The following is a 17409-nucleotide window of genomic DNA, read 5'->3' on the forward strand; positions in this document are numbered from 1 at the left end:
GGAAATGTGATTGATAACATTGTCATAAATGTGATTCACCTTGGCTCCTTTGTTATTCAATGAATAAGTTTATCCCTTTTGATAATTGGGGAGAGGATTTTTGAATTCTTCATGATCATCATTTGTCTTGTGTCCTTCTACCGTTATATCACGTCTGTCTAATAAGTCTTGCACTAAATTTTTCAATCGTTGGCAATCATTTGTCTCGTGACCTTGACTTATATGGAATTCACAATGATGTGTGTCATTCCACTAGGATGGTTTCACTTTTGGTTCAAAGTCTCTTGTGTCGGGTAATGTTATAAGTTTGTTGACCATAAGTTCTTTAAATGCCAACTCGAGTGATTTCCCTAAAGGTGTGAACTTCCTTTGATATGGAGTAAGGGCTAGTTTGGGTTTGTTAATTTATGGATTATTTTTAGGTGTACTTCTTGATAAGTTCAAAACTGGTTGTTTTGGTTTTACGTTATGTGCGTCAACTATGTCGTCATTGACAATGTTTTTGTTTCTCATCCAGAATTTCGATTTGTCATTGCTACTGGTATTGTTATTGTTGTAGTTGTTGGGAAAATTGGTGCCTTCCTTAGAGAATTTCAATATTCCCCTTTTAACCAAGGCTTCTTCAATTTTAATACCATTTTTGATTAGTTTGTCTAAAATCGGCGGACATTGCAATTAGAATCTATAACAAATTTCACTATTTTAAGTGTCAATAAAAATATCCATTTTTCCTTATCAGGTACTGAGCGAGAGTACCTAGAAAACAGTCATCTCCATCGTCGCAAGAATGTAAGAAATGTCACTGTTTTTTTGTTTAGCATTATGTAAGTCGAGCATGGAGATTTCATGTTGAATGTTATAGGAATATTGGGAAACAAAATTATTCACCAATTCCTCAAATGTTTTGATTCTTGGTGTGAGTTTTGATAACCATTCCATGGTTTGTCCACCCAAACTTCTAGGGAACAATCTCATTAAATAAGTGTCATTGTGTGCAAATTCTAGGCTCACAGTGCAAAAATCTCTCACATGATCTTGTGGATCTATTCTTCCATTATATTTATCATATTTTCGAATTTCACAGTTAGGTGGAAATGGTATCATGTTTAAAGTTTGATCAAATGGATAGGGGCAAATATCTTCTAATGAATATTTTCTCATTGTTCCACTTTGCATGTCTTTCATTTGTTGTTGAAGAGCTTGAATATGTTGTGTTAAGGAATTCAATGGATTGTTGTTATTGGTACTTGACTTAGCTTCCGCTTTCTTTGTATCGAAATCAACGGATAGTTTAGCACCATGACTATTCAACATTAGAAGATATTTGTCTTTATCATTTTCTAGAAGCTTTTCCATAAATTTTTGGAACTTGGGGTCTTGTTGGGCTTCTTGAATTAGTTCATCACTTACATCTTCTGCGTTGATATCTTGATACCTATAAAAGGGGTTTTCTTCTCTTTCTAACATGGTAGGTGAAGTTTCCACCTCCTTTTCCTTAAGTTTTAGTCTCTGAGATCTCGTCTAAATGGGCATGTGGGTGATCTAATTGTGACTGTTGTTGACAGGTTTTGAGTAAGTCAGTAGGTGATTTGTTGTTGAGACAGATAGGACATGGAAATTTTCCCACTTTTATTGAGATATTGTGATAATGCAGATCTTTGTTCAAAGGCACATGTTTTTAAAGATTTATCGTCAAACTTGTTTCCATGACCGTGTAGATAATTATGAAAGTAGTGTAGGAATGTGCGATGTTTTAGCAAGAGCTTGCAGTTTATGTAGAGAAATCTTCTCTTTTTATAGATTGCCTTTTGACTAAGTTTCCTCTTTTTCAAAGGACAAGAAATGGTCATACAAATGATTGAAATTTATTTAAACTTGATCCTTGTTGGGAGTGCTGATTTGATATGAGATACCTAAGTCCGAATAGGAAGGATCCTCCCTATCGATTAGACTTAATTAATCTAATTTAGAGCTTTATTTTATGATGAAGGATGTGTTGGAATCCAATAACACTGAGGAGGGGGGGGGGGGTGAATCCGTGTTATACCAAAATGATTAATTTTAGCCTTATTAAAACATGCATACACCAACCGGTATACTGGTACATACAGAATTGAAAGAAGTAAAGAAACCAATAAGCTAATCACATAAATGAGAACCATAACATAGAGACTTATACGTGGAAAACCTCAAAGAGGAAAAACAATGCTGGGATTTGTGACCTACAATATCAATCCATTGGCCATATGAAGAGATATTACAAAATATGAGGGGCCTACACTTGCAGGAAGGCTTACAGCCTAGAGCACATTGCTCAATCACAAAAGGAGCCTCACTAACTACATAAAAATCCAGACTACAATCTGGAGATGTGTGAACTGTTAAGATAACATCTTCTATGCTAGAATACAGTTCCAGTTTAAGCTTTGTCTGTTTCGATCTGAAACTCTAAACCCTTTACCAGAATAACCTTTACATAAATATACTCACATACATAATCTCTCTGACATATTTCACATTTCCTTCCAGTTACATATTCACATCATGATTCATTAATGTTATATATCAAAATGATCTAATCCAATTGAGCTATATACCCTATACAAATTATCATGCCTTATGTCAACTTACAAAGATATATACAATATCAAATTACATGTCGGCCAGATAACATAAATGCATAAATATTAAAACCAATTGCTGATGTTGGGTCCAAGAGATGTCAGCCTCCAATACCAATAACCTTATTTTGAACCATGTCAGCCTGCATTGCCGGTAACCAAAGAAATCCTTCTGTCCTGCCGGTGCCGGTGTAATATCTGTGAAGTGCCTGCTAGTACTCAACTGAATCAAAACATGAAGGCGAAACACAATACCATGTTGCCATCAATGACAACATAGTGAAACCAATCAATTGAGTGTCAATTGCCAACAATCCACCCCTTTGGCATTGATGGAAACACTCATGTGAAAAATGGTCAAGGTTTCATTTGTCGGCTTCATCCTTCCTGCTCCATCTGAGCTGAATATCCATTCCATATCTCCATATCTCCCCCTAATGTATACAACTCCTTCTATTTTTCACATCTATACCACTCCCCCTTTAACATTAATGCCATCAAAAATTCTAAAAAGAATGTCAAAGAAAAAAAACAATACAATGAATATCCCAAAATATCTTACCAGAGCTTAACAAATTTCAAAATTTCTAGATAAGCCTTCTCCAATAGCTCAAGATAAGTATCCCAACCTATTTTGAATGTGCCGAAAATAGATACAAGTCCACTCAATATATGCGCAAATGACTCTTTCTCATTTACCTCTGCCGATGTGGGCTTTCCCACCATATCCATGCATTCTTTCTTACGTACACTGAGTGAATCTAACTGGGGACTCACCAAGACTCTTATACTTTTGGCTCTTCTTATTATTTTGTCTCTTTCCTTCTCAAGAACAAAAAATTGGTTTTCTAAAATCAAAATTTGACCATCAATTGATGTAGTCAATGAAATCAATCCGTCAAAAGAATTAGCTATATTTGCAATTTTCTCCTGAAGTTCTTTTATCTTCTTATCCACTTTAGCTATAAGTATATCAGTATTACAGCATACCTTATATATATTTGTACATTTCTTCAAAGAATTTTCTATTGGTTTCAGCTTCTCATCAATAATCTTCTTCTTAGATTCAATCTCTGGATCAAATGCAGCTCTCTTAGCCTCAATAAACCTCTGCAATGCTTGCCAGTTTTAGATTTGCTGCAAGGATTGAAAATCCTTTGAAATATGTTGAGTAATTATCTTAAGCTTGTCGGATGGGCTCACTTCATTATCAATTTTGCACTCCAGGACTAGTTTGTGTAAAACAGTGATTGATTGATCAATAATCCCTTTATCTATAGATCCTTCCTTCATTATTTTTTGTGTTGTCATCATCATGAGTTCAGTGGGACTAATCTCTATTATGTTTTTCTTTTTGACTTGTGAGGTGTCAATTGACAACAATGATGGACCAACTACAAGTTCCCTGCCGGATTCCCCTTTCTTCTCCTATGAAGATTTATCCTTTATAACCTCCTCACTTGCATCGGTGGCTTCGCCACTTGGTGTAGTCTGTGTAACTGCTGGTTCCTCTGTAGGAATTGTAACCTCAACCTGTACATTTGAATCCAGAGGATAATTATCCTCAATTTTAGTATCCTGTACAACATTAACTTGTTCACTCTCTGTATTAACCGGTATCTCAATATTTGTCTGTACATCTATATTTACTGGGGGTTGGATTTCCACTATCTTAATATTTTTCACAACTGAGGGTGAAGTACCCATAATCCCCTTTCCTTTTCCTTCAACTGGGGCATCTATAGTGTTTGTCTTGGTCTCTAGTGAAGTAAAGAATCCTCTGTTCTCTCCAAGGAATTTAACTCATTCTTTTTGAGTCTCCTTTATTATTTCATTTACTCTTCCTAGCATCAAACTAGTTATTCTATGTTTTCTATTAAAGACTTTTCTATTTGCCACTTCAAGTGTCTTTTCCATTTCATCTGGAGAAATAGTAACATAAATAGATAATAACTCTTGAATTTTAATATTCTTATCTTCTTGCATAGCTGACCGTTTTCTAGCATCTAACATATTATACAGCTCAATCGGTATTTGATTTTATATTTCTATTAAGGCTTTCTTATAAATATCCAAATATAATAAGACTGCTTCCTCTACCTCTCTTTGTTCATCATCCTCTAAATGTTCATAATAAAATTGTACATTCTTCAACATGCCATCCTTAGTGATTTCATCTACTAACTCTACACAAGTTTTATGTGGAATGATAGTCACATTACCAGATTGAATTGCTAAATCGATGTCACTCTTCTTCTTCCTCTTTGTAGTACTGGATGCAGCTGTAGGTGTTTCCTTTGGTGCTTGCTTCTGTGCCTTTATTTTGAGTGTAACCTTTCTAACCGGTTGCTTTTTAGCTTCAACCTTAGTTTCCTCTGTTTTCTTCCTAACAACCCTCTTAAATGCCAATAGTGTGTCATCTTCAGATTCAGATTCTGCAGTAATAGGCTCAATGTGGACTTCTGGATTCTTCCTCTTTCTGCCTTTCTCTGAGACAACATCAATTAATGCTTTGATGTCATGTGAGACCTTTTCCATAATTTTTCTTGCTTTTCCTTCATACTTCTCTCTTTTCTTCCGATTGAACTCTGTTTCAACCTCATGTGTTTCTGTTGTGCAGTACCACAGGGCTTCTCTATCTCATCAATAGGTTCATCAATCAACATTTTTGCATAGGCATCAAGAATATGTGCATCCACCTCATATCCCATTTCCTCAATCTAAATCTTTCGGGGCTTAGCTGCTTCCATATGGGTTTCATCCTTCTTCACCATGAAGCATATGTCAGTTGAATACTTTTCTACAATATGCTCAATCACCCTTACCCTAGACCTCATATATTTCTGGAATGCTTTGAAATATCCCCATACCTTATCATCTCTCTGGCTTCCTAAAGCAGCAATTGACTGTTTCAATTGTCTCCCTACCAGGATGTCAAATTCCCATTGCCTTTTACCAAAACCGGGTGTATCATTCATGAAAAATAACATTAGGCAAACTATTAAGTTGCCATACCGGAAGGTACCCTTCTTTCCACCCTTAATATTCCCCAAGTTTATTAACAACTCACCTAGCATCCAACCACATAGATCCAATTTTACATTTTCTCTCATCATTTTGTATGCAGCCAAAATGTAGGAAATAGAAACATAATTCAATCGATTTGACCGAGTTACCTTATACCCGATGATCATGCTACCAAATCTGATGTCCGTGTCGGTAATAGTGCTCACTCTCATAGATCTCCTGTCAGATGTCGCGCTGATGATATTATTTACGAAATCATTCAAAACCTTCTTGTCTGGATGTTGCCCAACCGATGGTAAACTAGTGATTGCCCGAATGACTTCCTTGGTGATTTTGTAAGGTCTTTCTAACCATCTAAATTCCCCATGAACTATGTTCAAAACATGTTTGATTATCTCATCCTCAAATTTTGGAATGTCCAGAATATCGGTAAACCCTAGGTCTTCAATATGCTTGAATGTCAGTTTGATCTTTCCAGATTATCGCATCAGCTAACTCATATACATACCCTTAATTTCAGAAGTTCCCAAGTCCTCAATGTGCCAGTGAATATATACCCTAACATCTTCTACATAGACAACTCCGTCCGTAACGCGAGAAAATGCTCCAACCAAATCTTCCAGGGTAGCCACATGTGGATACTGCTTGAAAATTAGCCTAGGGTGGTCCTTGACCTCTACTACAGTCGGGCTTGCAACAAAAATAGGAATAGATGATGATCCCCCTTCCATATTTAAAGATAAATACCTTTTGATCGCTCTCGGTGAAAACCTCCAACAAATTCTTCCAGACGTCAGTGAAATTGCTCAAGAAGAAATCTGATTGCTCTGAGTTGCCTTGATCGCTCTTAGTCGCTCTAAATGTAAGGTGATCAATAATGAAGTCAATTTGACGTTTTAACCTCCATGAAAAACCCTAATCTTCCATTGACATAAATGACTATCGGTGAAAGATACCGGATCTCGCACAAAACATATCCATGCCAGATAATCATCTCCAGTAGCTAGAACATCTTCCAGAACCTCTTCCCGGGGCATATGTAGCATCTTCATGAATTTTTCCTACCCCTAAGGCATCTGCCTCAGTTACCAGATGGGCTACTTGTTAGTGCAGGAGCAGCTTCCTCTACAGGATAAGTAACTGGTGCATCTCCATCTGATGATTATGCTTCAGTCTTCCTAACCCATCTTTGAGTATGATCTTGCTAGATTCACTAACCTTCTCTTTTCCTTTCTCATTTGATCCTCCATTATTAACTGGTGGATTTCCGCTTCTACGGAATTTAGAAATATGTCCAACCTCATTACATGCATAACATGTAACATTGTTCCTTTGAATTGCTTTACTAAAACTGGTGAAATTGCTTGACCTGCACTGATTAGACATATGCCCAAACTTTCCACATGCATAGCATTTAATATTCATTCTGCGATCTTCTATTTTATGACCATACTTATTTCATTTAGAACATTTACCGAGAGTAGAATCAGGGTTCTAATTTGCTCTGTTTCTACAATATCTAGCCATGTGACCAAATTTATTGCAAACAAAACATCTACCATTAAATTTATAAGCTTTAAATTTCCTTACCAGTGCCTTATGGTTTTGATCTTCATTAGCAGTACTAGAACTCTGTCCTTGCTCAAATCCAAGTCCACTGGAATCTCCAATCTGCCTTTGTCTCTTAAATTTTCTCTCATAATTATCATGTCTCTCAAGCTCTTGTTCATTACTCTAAGATTGTACTAAATTAGTTCTCAACATATCATTCTCATGAATCAACCTACCACATTCTTCAAATTTGTTCTTCAGGGATACGACAAGATTTTATTACTTTTTATTTTTTTCCTCAATCTCCTTAGACATTCTCATAGTTATAACTTGCATTTTATTTTCATAACCATGTTCTTCTGACTTAATTTATGACATTGTTCCTTAAGTGCATCTTTCTCTTCATCATCTTGACTTTCAAAAAGTTCCTTCCTCCTAGCTTGTACATATGATAGCCTCTATTGTAGGAAAATAATGAATTCCTTAGCAGAATTCAATTCATCTTGTAGCTTTAAGTTCTTCAACCTTTCAGCATCATAATCTTGAAGTGCCATCTCAAGTTGCTTCTCCAAAGCCATATCCATTGATTCCAGATTCAAGATCTTTGTCAAGTTGTTAAACTTCCTCTGAGGCACAACGCTCTGATACCAATTGTTGGAATCCAATAACACTGAAGGGGGGGGGTGTAAATTGGTGTTATACCAAAATAATTAATTTTAGCCTTATTAAAACATGCATACACCAACCAGTATACCTTCACATACAAAATTGAAAGAAGTAAAGCAACCAATAAGACAATCACATAAATGAAAACCATAACACAGAGAATTATACATGGAAAACCTCAAAGAGGAAAAACCACAGTGGGATTTGTGACCCACAATATCAATCCACTGGACATATGAAGAGATATTAAAAAATATGAGGGGTTTGCACTTGCAGGAAGGCTTACAACCTAGAGCACACTGCTCAATCACAAAAGGAGCCTCACTAACTACATAAAAATCCAGACTACAATCTGGAGAAGTGTGAACTGTTAAGATAGCATCTTCTATGCCAAAATATGGTTCCGATTTAAGTTCTATCTGTTCCGGTCTGAAACCCTAAACCCTTTACCGGAATAACCCTTACATAAATATCCTCACATACATAATCTCTCTGACATATTTCATAATTCCTTCCAATTACATATTCGCATCATGATTCATTAATGTTATATAGCAAAATGATCTAATCCAGCTAATCTATATACCCTATACAAATTATGATGCCTTATGTCGGCTTACAAATATATATACAATATTAAATTACATGTTGGCCAGATAACATAAATGTATAAATATTAAAACCAATTGCCGATGCCGGATCCTAGAGATGTCGACCTCCAATACCGATAACCTTATTCTGAACCATGTCGGCCTGCATTGCTGGTAACCAAAGAAATCTTTCTGTCCTACCGGTGCTGGTGCCGATGTAGTATCTGTGAAGTGCCTGCCGATACACAACTAAATCAAAACACGAAGCCAGAACACAATACCATGTTGCCATTGATGACAACATAGTGAAACCAACCAACTGAGTGTCAATTGCCAACAGGATGATATATCCTGATAGTGAAACACTTCTAAAAATTAGAGATCGGATTGATAATTGAGCATGTAAGTCGCTTGATCCTTTTTTCAATGTGGAACTTACACTTGTAATGACTTGATTTTCTATGTTTTGACTTATGTTTGATGACAAATGAGCTTAATGTTTCTATTTTTCTGAGAAAGATTCTATTTACTCTCTATATGAGGTATTTTTTTGAAGATGCGCTAAAACAAATAGAGTATGCGCTAAATGATCAATTGAATGCACTACCCTTGTCCTCCAAAGTGGTAAGTTGTCCTGTATATGCACTAAGATGTTCTGAGTTTGCACTAACTTGATTGCTTGGATTGTGTTGGAGTTTTGAAAATATTACTAGTCCTATGCACTATTGTGTACACTTTATGTGCTAATGTTGCTTCCCAAGCACCACCCAATAGATTGTATGCGTTGCATTGATGATTCAATGCAATAATTTAATTTGTTTATGCACTAGACTGCCCTGCGATTGAAAGTTTTGACAAACTTGACTGTGTTTTTGTGAAAATTTCTGAATGTTTGATAGATGATCTTATGAAAAATGATTAAAACACAACAACAAGCAAGACGATAATTTGTTTTAGTCTATAATATAAACAATGAGTGTATGTTTGACAAGATATTTTCAAATCCCCTTTTGTTTTCACTAGTTTGAACGAAAAGACACATCAATAAGACTCTTTAATCTCAAGGGTCTTTAATAATACCATAGCTCACATCTAGATACTCCTTTAGCTCAAACAATAGTGTCACACCCAAAGGTACGCCCATTTTTTTCCCTTTTTCCAGAAGTTGAACCAAAGAGAATTGGTTCTCAATTGGATCATTTTCTTGGGAGATGTATGGTGAGTGTCTTGGTGGTAGATTCTTCCCCACCCTTTTACTATGATGTTAGAAATGTTTGGATAACTGACTTGGCGAGGCTTCTACTCTTAAATCTATTTAGTAAGGCTTCTATTCAGTCTTCAATGATAAACTCCCTCAGGACGCTTCCCAACCTTTAGAACAAAGGCTTTACATATCTCAAGGATACTGGAGGAAGGCTAATCAATGACCAAAACTATTGGATGTGATTTTCATCATGATTCACATTTGATTATAGTGGGTTGGAATACTTGGCTCTAGTCATTCTCCACTTAGGTCATTCCCCTCTCACCGACCTTATGAACTTCTTGGGAGGGCATGCCTTCTAAAGGATTTATCTTAATTTCAATAAAAGAAAAAGAAAGAAAAGAGTGAGTTTGGTTTTTTGGTCACCCAATTAAGGGGAGAGCATATACCTATCACTTTCAAAGAACGATAGACAATTCTTGTTCTTTTTATCCCATCATTGTAATGTGATTTATTTACTATTTGCAGATATTGCTCCAACAAACATGGTGTTCCTTTTAACCAGGATAGAAATAGTGAATGTTCTTTTTAAGCCAAAAAATCACAATAATGAACCTTGAGAAATTTGAAAAATTCTGCAAGAAAACCAAAATTTGAAACTTGACAAAGATGGCTTGTTCTTTGTTACTTTGCAAATGAAATGTGGCTTGTCTTCTTTTATCCCCGTTGTAACAAAAAGAAAATTTCTTGTTCTTTTTTTAAAAAACAATTGCACCAAAGGACAATGTGAACTAACTTGCAAGAAAGCAAAGGTTTGTTTGTTTGTTTTTAATGTACCCAATAACACGGTACCCAAATTTCCACCGCACATCACGTACCACTGTTATGTGCCAGTGCTCTCTTTGTTGGCATTGTGTTGTCATTGATGTCAAATTGGTATGGAATGACTACCAATATGAGTGATGTATGTGCAACACTGTCAAGGAGGAATACAAGTTGAGATATATTTTGTATCACCTTGGGTTGCAAGACATTGGTAAGGTAAGGAAGATGACCCCGGGAGTCACCGGTACACAAGTTGGTGCCTGAATTGTGTGGATGGAATGGTAAGGTGATCAGTACCAGTACATTGTATCCCTGGTAAGGGGAGTATTTCAACTGATAAGTGAAGTGTTGACAATGGGCAAGATGATTGGATGTTGTTTGTGATGAAGAGGCAAAATATTACCTAAATCACATCAACACCAAAAGAGAAGAATGAACAGGTCACCGGTATGCTATGAGGTTGCTGACCAGCAGGACTCTCACCAGATGAAGATGCAGTCACTATGGGAAGAGATGACTGACAGTGAAAGTGCCAACACTAGATCACATGTTCTTGTTTGAAGATATGTTGCACAAATAGGGAAGTCACATGTGTACACTGCAGGATGCAAAAGACAAGATGTCACTTCATCGATGAAGAGTGATGGGTTTGTCACTTTGACAAACTGGTTGAGATATGGTGTGATCTGATCAGGGAGAAGGCAAGGCTGAGCAGATGCAAGTGGCCAGATTGAAGATGAAGTTTGTGGAAGGATGATGACATAGTGTCATCTAGAGAGTTTATGGGTATGTAACTCCACCGGTAATATGGACAAGGTACAAATGAAGAAAACTTCCCATTTGGTGAAGATGTGCATAAGGCAAGTTAGCAAGAGTGCTGATAGATTGCATAGTCCACTGGAAGAGAAGTCCAATGCAAGGTTGATGACAAACCGGTTTGAGGGTTTAATCGATAGGGTTAGTAAACCAGTAGAAGAGAAGAATCGGTTGTGTGTTTGGTCAGTGATTCCTGAACTGATACACCGATCCAAGATGGCAGTTGGTCAACATGGATGCCACAATGGAGTCAAGGTGGCAGACTTGCATGCAGTGGTAGATAGAATGTGCACCAACGAAGTAGTTGTAGTTTTGGTAACATTAATGGCAGATCATGTGTTGCAGGCCGTTGCAGAGGTTTGCAACTCGAGGTTTGGTGGAAAAATGGGAGACAGCTCAGAGTGAATGAGGAGATCAAGGCAGATGAAGGAAACCGCAAGATCAATCTTGGTGTTTGACCAAGAAATCAGCTGAAAGGGTAAAAAGCAGATTGCCAAAGATAGAAGGCGTGATCAAGAAGGGGAGACAATGGGGGTGATGGGGAAACAACTGTCTAGGTGATCAGATCAGATAGGATCTTATTGGATTTGGTTTGCCTCAAGGTTGATGATGAAACCCTAACTGCCCATATTTTTGAATTGGCCTTTGGCTAGAAAACCAAACTATAAATATGCAAGCCAAAATCAAAGATGGGTGCCATTGGATGAGAGAGCAGTGTTGTTGAATGGAAGAAGAGTGTGCTGCTATGAAGTGATTAAGTGTTACTTCTACATGTGAGAGAAAATCAGCCAAGTTCTCAACGAGCATCTGAGAAGAGATTAAGAGTGAGGGAGAATCAGGTTGAAGTGTTCAACCAGTAGTAGTGCAGAACATAGTGGTTATACCATCAGAGGAGAAGTAAAGAAAGATGCAGAGAAGGTAGACATATAACCGACAAAGTGTAGTACTGGTGAAGAGAAGAGCAGTGAGGAGGAGATTTAGCAAAGTAAAAGGAGAATAGAGTTGAACCGGTAGAGTTAACCGATAGTGAAGAAGCAGATGAGATTAGCAGGAGAAGTGTACCGGTGTAGCAGAGAAGGTATCTCACCGACATAGTAAGGTATATGAAATGGTTAAAAGATTCGCTTGTAATAAGATAACTACTTTTGTAATTGATGTTTTCATTATGATCACTGAGTTGTAGCTCGGTGTAGGGGTTGTAGCTCCTTTGTGTTTTAGCCCATAAAAAAGTTAGGGGTTGGTGCTCCTTGGGTTGGTGCCCTAAACATTGTAATAGTTTTGATTGTGAGGTTGGATTGGAGCAGTAGACTCCAACAACATTGCTCACTGAGGTTTTTCCCATCTTGGTTTTCCTCATACATACTGGTGTTATGTGTTGTCCCCTTGAGTGTGAATGCATTTTTGTTTAGTTTCCTCACTAACCAGTAAGTCTGCATTAAGTTAGAATTTATTAACCGGTATGCTCACCTAGAATAGTTAAAAGGAATAGATTGAGAACCACTGATTCACCCCCCTCTTAGTAGTGTATTGTGTCTAACAATCCTATGACATAGTACCTGTGGGAAAAGTACCTGAGGGCAATTACCGAGGGAAGTACCTGAGGGAAATATCTGAGGGAAAAATACCCGAGGGAAGTATACCTGAGGGAAAAGCACCTAAGGGAAGTACTCAAGGGAAGTACTCAAGGGAAGTACTTGAGGGAAATTATCGAGGGAAGTACCCAAGGGAAAATACCCATGGGAAGCACTTAAGGTGAAAGTACCTTAGACACCTTCAACCCTCAATCAATGACACTCAACAACCTTCAGATCCAGACGTAAAGTTCCACTTGTACATAAAAGTAGGTTGCACATTTACAAACACTCTGTATGATAATGTTACTTCCATTGAAGGATCCAATCATAGATAATTCCTTCATCGATAAGATTATTGCAGATACAGGAATGAATTATCAACGCATAGTTTACACCAACAACATTGAATGGCCAAGAACTAGATATTTGTAATTATATTTCCACATAGTAGAGATAGATCCACCAATGAAGTACAAAGTGAAATATCAGAAATCATATCTCCAATGCCAGACTAGGGTGGCTACTAACCACCAAAACTGCGATTATAGAATAGGTAGGATCTTGCACCTCCGAAACTGCAACAGTGCCAAATCCAAGTAGAATTTGCAAATACAAAGAAAATATTAAATTCACCATACCTACAACTATGCCAAACTCGGCCTTATAAACGAGCCGACACCAAAATTTTTATAACTAACTAGTTAGTAAAAAGGGCCCGAAATATATTATTAAGTATGGGGCCGTACAATAATTTATCTAAATTGAACTATTTAATTATATCAGGAACATTATAGTCCTCCTGGTCCAAGAATTGGTTTCCCTCAAGAAATTGCAGACTCAAATGTTCCAAGATCTATTCGCTCCCCCATGTGGCATCTTCAATCGAGAGGTCCTTCTATCAGATAAGGTACTCCTTGATGGTGCGTGACCTCACCTTTTTCTCTCTAGTGTCGATGATCTTTGTGGGCTCCAAAATAAGTTTTACTTCATCATCAATGGGTGGGAGTTCCTCAGAAACCATGATACCTTTGTCGAGGAGTTCTTGGATCATCCTCTTTATCTCATCTTTAAAATTTGGCTCCTTCCTCTAACTCGATGGTGTGCTCAAAACCTCAGTGTAGGGGAATACTAGGTGGAATGTCTGTGAAAACCAAACTGTGCTTTCCCAACACTGCCTGAAGCTTGTCATCATGGTAGTATGCATTTTTTCTACACCAAGTAGTGTGCCACCCAGACGATGCCACCATGTCTTAAAATTTCTTCCATCTGTCTAGCCAAAATTTCCCTCACACCGCCATTGGAAATTCCTCTTAGTACCACCATCTTGCCATCTAATTTGAATGAGAATTCTACCCTCTTGAAGCTCTGTGTCTACTGGTCAAGTTTCTCCATCCATTGAAAGCCCAAGATGACATATGTATCATCCAAATCAACCACACAAAAATCATATGTCACTGTGTAGTTCCCCATGGTGATGTTGAGCTATGGAACTAGATAAGTACATGACAATAGATTTCATCCCACCACCTTGACTTCAAACCCCTCCTGGTGATGAGTGATGAGTTGATAGAGTTGAGAGTGGCCCTGCTGTCCAACATGACTATGACCCATTGCCCTTGGAGTGTACCAAGAACCCGAAACACACTAAACCTTGGAGTGATGGTCAGAGAAGAAATGACACCTCCCCTCCATACTAGTGTGGAAATCCTCTCTGCTTGGTTCGTTTCTTCTTTAGCCTCTTTTTCCTATCGCTCAGATTCTTCATTCTCCTCCTCACTATTGGACACCACTTTAATGTAGTGGATCTTTCCCTTACCAAAGCATCGGTGACCTGGTTCCCATGGCTCCTTGCATGTGAAACAAATCTTTTTCCTCCCAAGCTCTTACTTCATGGCCTCATCTAATGATGTCTTCTTTGGGTACGATTTACTGTCCTCATGCTTCGGTGAGAGGGGTGGATTGGCCTATGTGTAACTCTTGGAAGAGGATGAGGTAGCCATGTCACATGCCTTCTTAATCACTTTAGTGAGCGTGTTAGGGTTGAAACCCTTGACCCAACCCTTCAGGGGTTCCATCAACCCATCCATGAATAAAACAACTAGTCTCCTTTCCCAGATGTCTGTTACCAACACTAAAAGTCTCTGAAACTCTGTGATATAACTATCCACTGATCCAGATTGCTTTAGTTGAGCCAACTCCTTGAAGTTGAGATCTGGATCCTTTCCATCAAAGCGATCTATAAGTCTATCCGTGAAATAAACATATGAAGTTACTTAATCATGACCGAGGGTGAACATCCCATGATGACACCATTCATGAGAGACTCCCTTCAGGTGAAGCACTACAAACTTGATCGCCTCATCCTCAGGCATACGATTTAGCTGGAAGTAGGTATCTTCTTTCTGTACCCATGATTGCGCAGATGTTGATATGGTCCCATCAAAGGATGATAATTGTATCTTGCCAATTTTCTGTTTGATGTCATTATTGTAGTAGCCATGACTCCTACCATCCGAATATTTCATTTGTAGGTCTACATAATCCTTGAAGGATATATCCCCCTCAATATCTAGATCTCTCCAATCTTGTCTCATCTACCTCTGCATCTCATGAAAAGTGGGCTCTCGTTCCCTGCAAGGAGCTTCTATTCTTTAGGGAAATGACGACATCAAAGGTTGATAATATGAGCGTTGTGTGTTAGACCTTCTTGTGACAAAATTATCACCATGTCCATTATGTTATCCATTTGTTTAACTTTCTGCCAATTTTTGCAATGTCTCTTCCACGAGTTTTTATCATTGTTCCCCTTTGACCATACCTTCATTGAGCTTAGCCTGGCTCTTGGCTAGCTCCCTCAACAAACTTGTGATATCAACATCGGGATCCCCTATTCTATCCATAGAATGGTATCTCCTTTTGGTGTATACTTTGAGCTTGTTCTACATCTACTACCCAGCAAGATGGCAAAATGACCAGCTCTAATACCACTATAATGTACCCAATGGGTACCCAAATTTACACCGCACGTCATGTACCATTGTGATGTACTGATGCTCTCTTATGGCATAGTACCCAAGGGAAAATTACTCAAGGGATGTATACCCGAGGGAAAAGTACCCAAGGGAAGTGCCCGAGGGAAATTACCTAGGAAAGTACCCGAGGGAAATATACTCGAGGGAAATATACTTGAGGGAAAAATACCCGAGGGAAATTACCAAGGAAAGTACTCGAGGGAAAAGTACCTTTGACACTTTTGACCCTCAATCAATGACACTCGACACCCTTTGATTCTGGACGTAAAGTTCCTCTCATACAGAAAAGTAGGCCACACACTTCCAAACACTCTGTACAACAATGTTACTTCCACTAAAGGATCCAATTGTAGATAATTCCTTCATCGATACGATTATTGCAGATACAAGAATGAATTATCAACATAGAGTTTACACCAACAACAGTGAATGGACAAGAACTAGATATTTGTAATTATATTGCCACATGGTAGAGATAGATCTGACAATGAAGTACAAAGTGAAATATCAGAATTGATATCTCCAATGGAAATCTAGGGTGGCTACTAACCACAAAAAACTACAATTACAGAATAGAGAGGATCTTGCACCTCGGAAACTACAACAATGCCAAACTCCAACTAGAATTCACAAATACAAAGAAAATATAAAATTGACCATACCTACAACTATGCGAAACTCGTCCTTATAAATGGGCTCTGGAAAGTTTCCCGTAGGGTTACAAACGGGCCGACACCAAAAAGTTTATAACTAACTAATTAATAAAAAGGGCCCAAAATATATTATTAAGTATGAGGCCATACAATAATTTATTAAAATTGAACTATTTAATTATATCAGGGACATTACATTGTTTTAGCATTTTGCAAGAAAGAAAATGAGATCCTTTTTATAGCACCAAATAAGAGATGAAGTTCTTTTTATCCTTGCAAGAATGAAGTGAATTATTTTTACCCTTTGTAAGATGAAAAATTTGAAAAATAAAGCAAAAACCTAATCTAATTCCCTTGGACCTACAACAAACATTAGCACCTACAATAAAAACCCTTTGAAAAAGTTAGTTAAGATTGTGGGCTTACAAGCCTAAATTTTCCATTTTTGTATTAGAAAATTTCGCTTTCTCTCTATAACTGATGCACCAGAAAATAGATCATATGCACTAGAAGATGGAACAAATGTGCTAATTTATAGAGCATATGCACTACTCTGGAGCAAGTATGTGCTATACTGGTTATTTTATGTGCTAAGACAAAGTAAGACAGATTAGATTAGAAAGGTCTCCTATGCCCTAGAAAAAAGTGTATATGTGCTAATTTGGCCTTCATATGCATTGTAGTAGAGGGAAAATGCGTTGGAGTAGTAGTTGTATGCGCTATGATTTTTCGTAGATGCGCTATTTTGAAATTCTTTTTTAAAATTATCTTCAACCTGTGTACAAAATGATTAGTAATTTGGGGACGGTCCCCACAGTGGGCCCCAAAAATGTATGCTAGATTTAGTGGG

The sequence above is a fragment of the Cryptomeria japonica genome, chromosome 3 (genome assembly GCF_030272615.1).
Source record: "Cryptomeria japonica chromosome 3, Sugi_1.0, whole genome shotgun sequence".
NCBI classification, from domain to species: Eukaryota; Viridiplantae; Streptophyta; class Pinopsida; order Cupressales; family Cupressaceae; genus Cryptomeria; species Cryptomeria japonica.